At 33.9% G+C, this 7,470-nt stretch overlaps 1 long non-coding RNA gene across 1 annotated transcript; it reads left to right on the forward strand.

The window, feature by feature from the left end:
• Window positions 1–735: 735 nt before the first annotated feature.
• Window positions 736–1,145, forward strand: LOC133039946 (uncharacterized). Its single transcript, XR_009688892.1, has 2 exons — window positions 736–766; window positions 874–1,145. It is a non-coding gene; the product is annotated as an uncharacterized LOC133039946 (long non-coding RNA).
• Window positions 1,146–7,470: the final 6,325 nt, after the last annotated feature.

The raw sequence follows: 7,470 nt of genomic DNA on the forward strand, positions 1-7,470 counted from the left end.
AAGTGAAATTCCTGAGCTTAGGAGTGACAACTTCAAAATCTGGAAGGAACGAGTTCTTCTCCACCTAGCTTGCACTGACATGGACTATGCAATAAGGAAAGACGAACCAGCTGCTATCACTGATACTAGCACTGCTGCTGAGATTGCACTGCGTGAAAAGTGGGAGCAATCTAATCATCTTTGCATCATGTTCATTATGTCCAGAATTCCTATGGGAATGCGTGGATCGGTGGAGCCACCTGAGAAGGTGAAAGATTTTATCAAAGTTATGGATGAGCAGTTTGACACTTCAGATAAATCTTTGTTCATCAACCTCATCCAAGAGTTCTCGTACACAAAACTCACCAGTGTTAAAGGAGTTCCAGAACACATTTCTAAAATGAGGGACATCACTGCTCATTTGAAGAAACTCAACGTTATCATTCCTGATACATTCCTGGTTCATTACATCCTTCACAATCTTCCTCCACAGTATGGGCCTTTCAAAATTTCATACAACACACATAAAGAAAAATGGACTATCAATGAATTGATGACCATGTGTGTTCAAGAGGAAGCCAGGCTCCTACAGGAGCAAGCAGAAAGTGTTCACCTCACCTGACCACTCAACCTAAGAAACGCAAGCCATTCAAGAAGAACAAAGGGAAAAAGCCCGTGGCTCCCAAGGCTGCCATAAAGAAAGATTCCATCAAATGTTTCTTTTGTAAACAAAAGGGTCATACGAAAAAGGAGTGTAGCCAGTTCAAGAAATGGATGGATGACAAAGGTAATCTAATTTCCTTAGTATGTTATGAATCTAATATGGCTAATGTTAATCTTAACACATGGTGGATTGATTCCGGTTCAACAATTTACATAACAAATTCCTTCCAGGATATTCAAAATCTAAGGAAGCCAGTGGCAAGTGAGCAAAGCATCTTATCTGGAAACAAGATGGGCTCACATGTGGAAGCTATTGGAACATGCAATTTAGTTTTAAGTAATGGTTTTGTTTTAAAGTTAGAAAAGACCTTTTATGTACCAAGTTTCTCTAGAAACTTGATTTCAGTTTCAAGACTTATACCCTTTGGTTTTTCCTTTACATTTTCAGACAAATATTTCAATTTATATTATAAATCTGAATGTGTTGGAAATGGTATTTTGTCTGATGGTCTTTACTGCCTTAATTTACAAAATAATACCACTAATAATGTTATGCATGTTCACGCTGGCACTAAAAGATGTGTTATGAAAGAGGATTCCTGTACATTGTGGCACCGGAGATTGGGATATATTTCTATTGATGGAATTAAAAAGTTAGTGAAAGATGTGGTGCTCAATTCCTTAGATTTTACTGACTTTGATACTTGTGTGGATTGCATTAAGGGAAAGCAAACCTCCAACTTCGTGAAAATCGGTGTCCATGAGAGTTCTGAAATATTAGAAATCATACATACTGATATGTAGTCCAGATATGGAGTCACATGGTCAGAAATACTTCATCTCATTCATAGATGATTACTCACGCTACATGTATATCTACTTACTTCATAATAAAAGTGAAGCATTAGATGTCTTTAAGATATTTAAAGCTGAAGTAGAGAAACAATGCAACAAGCAAATTAAGATAGTGAGATCAGATAGAGGAGGTGAGTATTATGGTAGATACACAGAAGATGGACAAGCACCTGGTGCATTTGCGAAGTTTCTTGAAGAAAATGGGATTGTTGCCCATTACACCTTGCCCGGTACACCCGAGCAAAATGGTGTTGCAGAAAGAAGAAACCGAACATTAATGGACATGGTGTGGAGTATGCTTAGTAGCAACTCTAACCTTCCTAAATCCTTGTGGACTGAAGCATTAAAGACATCCGTGTACATATTAAACCGAGTTCCAACAAAGGCAGTCTCAAAAACTCCTTTTGAATTATGGAAAGGTTGGAAACCAAGTTTGAATCATGTACGCATTTGGGGATGTCCATCTGAAGTCAGAATATATAATCCACAAGAGAAGAAATTGGACCCAAGGACCATAAGCGGATTCTTTATAGGGTACGCTGAAAAGTCTAAAGGTTACAAGTTTTATTGTCCATCTCATAGCACAAGAATTGTGGAATCAAGGAATGCAAAATTTCTTGAGAATGCCTTGATCAGTGGGAGTGATCAATCAAAGGACTTAGGTCCTGAGAAAGATCCTTCAGAACCTTCCACTTCAAAAGCAAGATTGATAATGGTTAACACTCCTATAGTTCAAACGAATATTGAACAACCATTACCAATTACTGAAGATCCACAAGTTGGTAATGATAATCCAGTAGATCAAGATGTTCAAGAGTTGCCTGCAACTGTTGAACAACCTGCTGAACCTGCTGAACCAGCTACTGCTCCCCAAGAGCCTGTTGGTGAAGTCTTAAGAAGATCTACTAGACCTGTCAAACCAAAGATTTACAAAGACTATGTTGTGTATTTATTAGAATCTGATATTAGAATTGGAAATGATCCAGAAACGTTTTTACAAGCTATGAACAGTAGAGAATCAAAATTGTGGTACAATGCTATGGATGATGAAATGAATTCTATGAGGTGCAACAGAGTCTGGGAACTCATAAAGTTGCCTAATGGGGCGAGAGCCATTGGCTGTAAATGGGTCTATAAAACTAAGAAAGACTCATTAGGCAACACTGAGAGGTACAAAGCGAGACTTGTTGCTAAAGGATTCACTCAAGAGGAAGGAATTGACTATACGGAGACTTTTTCTCCTGTATCAAAGAAAGATTCCCTCAGAGTCATCTTGGCATTAGTTGCTCATTTTGATTTAGAGCTGGAGCAGATGGATGTAAAAACTGCTTTTCTGAATGGTGATCTAGAGGAGGAGGTATACATGAAACAACCAGAAGGATTCTCCTCTAGTGAAGGTCAGGATTTGGTATGCAAGCTCAAGAAGTCCATCTATGGATTAAAACAAGCATCCCGCCAATGGTATTTAAAATTTCATGATGTCATCTCTTCCTTTGGATTTGAAGAGAATGTCATAAATCAATGCATATACCTGAAGGAAAGTGGGAGTAAAATATGTTTTCTTGTTTTATATGTGGACGATATTCTTCTTGCATCCAATGATAAAGGGTTGCTACGTGAAGTGAAACAATTTCTTTCAAAGAACTTTGAGATGAAAGACATGGGTGAAGCATCCTATGTCATAGGCATTAAGATTCATAGAGATAGATACCGAGGTATCTTAGGTTTATCTCAAGAAGCCTACATCAACAGAGTTTTAGAAAGATTTCATATGAAAGATTGTTCATCGAGCGTTGCTCCAATTGTGACGGGTGATAAATTAAATTTGAGCCAGTGCCCAAAGAATGATTTTGAAAGAGAACAAATGAAGAACATTCCTTATGCTTCTGCTGTCGGAAGCCTAATGTATGCTCAGGTGTGCACAAGACCCGACATTGCTTATTCTGTCGGAATGTTAGGAAGATTTCAGAGTAACCCGGGGATAGACCACTGGAAAGCTGCAAAGAAAGTTATGAGGTATCTTCAGGATACTAAGGATTACAAACTGATGTTCAAACGAACTGACAATCTAGAAGTAGTTGGCTACTCAGACTCAGATTTCGCTGGTTGTACTGATTCACGTAAATCTACATGTGGTTACGTGTTTATGTTTGCTGGTGGAGCTGTGTCCTGGAGGAGTAACAAACAAACCTTGACTGCTACTTCTACTATGGAGGTTGAGTTTGTTTCTTGTTTTGAGGCTACATCACATGGTGTATGGCTAAAGAGTTTCATTTCAGGCCTTAGAGTGGTTGATTCCATTGCAAGGCCGCTAAAGATGTTTTGTAACAATTCAGCTGCTGTTTTCATGGCTAAGAACAACAAAAGTGGAAGTCGAAGTAAGCACATCGACATTAAGTACTTAGCTATTAGAGAACGTGTTAAAGAAAATAAAGTGGTCATTCAACACATTAGCACTGAATTGATGATTGTCGATCCTATAACAAAAGGCTTGCCACCTGATTAGTGGTTAAAAATACACTTTTATTTATTTAAATGATAAAATAAATTGAGTTTTAATTGATATTTTCATGAAATTATTGTAATATATTTTATAAATGAAAATATTTGATTACGATTCAATTTATGTCTTTCTTGTAGGAATTAAAGTGTATTTTTGTTGAAAGAAAGAGGAAGGAGCAAAGTTGAAAAGAAATGAAGAAAAAAATGGCATTTTTGTTGAAGTCCAAAGCAACCCAACCCAAAAAGGTTAAGCCTAGCCATGAAGCTCATCATCAATTTTGTCTCTTCCAAAGCATGTGATGCAATGATGATAAGTCTAGGTCATCATCAACCCTATTTTCCTCTTCCACACTCAACCTTCATCCAAAGAGTAGAAGTCAAAATCACAATGATAACAAAAATAATATTAATTTTATTTTTGATTTGAAATGTCAAATTTAATCTTAATATTTATTTTATAATCCCAAATTTTTATTTATTTATTTTTAGTCCTTTTATGGCTCTATAAATAGGAGCTCATTTTAGTAATTTTTGGTGTGTAATTTTTAGTGTAGAAAAACTATAGCAAAATTCTCTCAACTTTTCTTCTCATCTTTTCTCTTTAGAAATTTTATGAGAATGATTAGCATAATGGCCTAATCTTCCTTGGAAGGATAGGGATGATTCCATATGTAAAGTGAGATTATTTTGTATCTTTGATTCACTTTTTGTTGTAATATTTATTTGAGTAATGCAAGTTCATATTCCACTTTTATTTTTTTGTTCTTCTTCCATCTATACTATCTATGCTATTATATACCAAATATATATAGACTTAGTCATGCTCTTTTTATATATTTTTATTTAGTGATTATAGTAATGGTAGTATTGCTCATTTATATCTTTTATGTTCATTTTTATTTACTTTTTGTTAAATGATATATAGGTTTAGTCATGCTCTCCCTATATGTCTAAAAATTAATAAAAGTTATATTAATGTTCATTTCCTTTACTATCACCTCCATCTCCATCTCTATCTCTTTCTCATTATTTTTACTAAAAATATATAGGATTAGTCATGCTCTTTCTATGTGTTACTATTTAGTAAAAATAATATTGATGTTTAGTTTTATATTTAATCTTTTATTGCATTATTGCTTGATGTATAATGTCATTTCTAGGTTCTATATAAGATTAAATTATTTCTTTTATTTTTAAGAACTTGTATACTCAAAATATAATGAACTTTAATGTTACATCATTTGTGTCAACCTAGTGAATCAAAGGTACAAAATAGCTAAACAAGCATATGGATGATTCTTGAAGCCTTTCTCTCTTTTATTATTGATTACACATTTATTGCTTTCCTTTAATATTTATTACCAAGAAAAAAAATCACAAAATCATTTGTTACTATTATCACTTATTATTAACCTTTTGTTTTTATATTTCCACTAAAGCTTTTGTCCATAATCACCTCCCTGTGGAATCGACCGCTTAATCTATACTACAACCACCGCTAGTGGAAGTCACATTTTGGGCGTTAAACAAATTTTGGCGCCGTTGCCGGGGAGGTAATTTTTCGAAAGCTAGTGAAATCTACAATCAAGAGGTTAGTAACTTTTTTTTGTTACATTTTATTTTCTTGTGAATATTGTCTTATGTTGTGTAAATATTTGTAAAAAAAAAAATTTACCAAGAATTCAAAGTATGCTCTAAGGTTGCGGTTTTATCCGATCTTCCTTATCAGAAATGATTTCTTGAAAAAGAAAAAAAAAGTCTATTCCCTTTTTTTTTTTTTTTACTTTAATTTTTGTTTAGTGTGATTGTCTATATTATCTTTTAGTTATTGTTTTCTTTCTTCATTAGTGTTTTATTTGTCTTTTTCTTAGTACTCTTACCATTTAAGTCCTCTAAAAAAAATCATAAAATACGAAAAAAAAAAAAAAGTTCTAAAAACTATTTCATAAAACGCTTAGTATTTGATACAATGGTGTAATATTGTATATGACACAAACCAAGATTGTTCTGTCTAGAAAGATTGGTTTTTAAATAAGGTTTGTGTTAGTGTACCCTCCACCTTACCTGGGAACCTCAGTTCTGTCTAGGCAAGGTTGGGACGAAGCGGTACCTTGGCAACCTTTCCAATTGGCCTGGGAGCATTCTTGTGTTAGTCTTTGTAATATTGCATTTTTGCGCCTTATACCAAAAAAAAAAATTAATTAAAAAAAAAACTATGAATAAAATAAAAGAGATATGAATGAAGAAGAGAAGCAACGTTTTGAGTTTTATTTTCCAACATACTATGCTTCATGCAAAAACTTTGCAAATTATAGTACTACTGATGGTACCAATAATTTTAATGGTGCATTTCAACTTAGCGAAAGATAAAAACTTCAAGCTCAAGTAAATTTATTAACTAGAAAATTAGATGTTTTGAAAGCTAAGTATGATGATACATATGAAGTTTATGATGAACCTTATTTTGACTATGAAGTAGTTGATAATAAGAATGATAATCATAACTGGAAAAATCTTATTGACTGTAGTTGGAAGTCTGAGTACAACTACAATGCACCAATTGATTTAGATTTTGCCGAGAAAGCTTATACGTTTTGTCATTCATCTCAATTTACCAATAGCAAATCTCTAGAGGAAAATAGTTCAACATTCTTTTCTAGTCTAGAGAATGAAAGAAAGATGAATGAAAACCAAAGTGCTTTGCTCACTCAATTAGTAGAGGACAATATGGAATTCAATGAACAAATTTCAAACAATGTTCTTCCTCCACAAATTGAGATAATACCATCACCCTCTACCCCAATCTCTTGCAAACTCGATGGGGATGATGCTATTACTATTTGGAGTGGCAATATTTCTCATCCTGAAATTCTTCCAACCCTTCCAAATGTCATTCCAAATGAAAACAAGTGTTATCATACTGATGTGATAGACACAGTTGTGGAGGAAATTTGTAAAATTTTCTCAAGCAACCAAGCATACCATTTCCTCCATGATTTTGAGAACAAATACTTTCTTTATCCTGAAAATGTCACCAATACATCAATTCTTGAGACGAAGGATAACAGAAAGTTCATTTTTGATACTGGATAGTACAAACATATAGTTGGTAGACTTACCTGAGGAGATCACTTTTGTCTACCAATGACTAATCAGGTTTTATCTTTATATTTTTAGTAAGTTTATTTAAGTTATTTTATCTTTTTTTTTTTATTTTCTATGTTTGTTTTGGGTTACTATTATCAGGTTATCTCCACTCTCACTCCGTGCATATTGTCGTCAATCACGTGTACTCTTTTCCCTATCTTTTTCATTTCATATTTTTTGTGACATTGAGGACACTGTCTAATTTTGAGTTGGGGGTGGTGAGCTCTGTTGAGCGTTCATTCAGAGAATTGTAATTGTCTTGTTGAATTTTTTAAGTCAAATTTTTTCAAAATTATCCAAGCATGATTGTAAAATTACAGTTTG

This window comes from Cannabis sativa, chromosome 1 (genome assembly GCF_029168945.1).
Source record: "Cannabis sativa cultivar Pink pepper isolate KNU-18-1 chromosome 1, ASM2916894v1, whole genome shotgun sequence".
NCBI lineage: Eukaryota > Viridiplantae > Streptophyta > Magnoliopsida > Rosales > Cannabaceae > Cannabis > Cannabis sativa.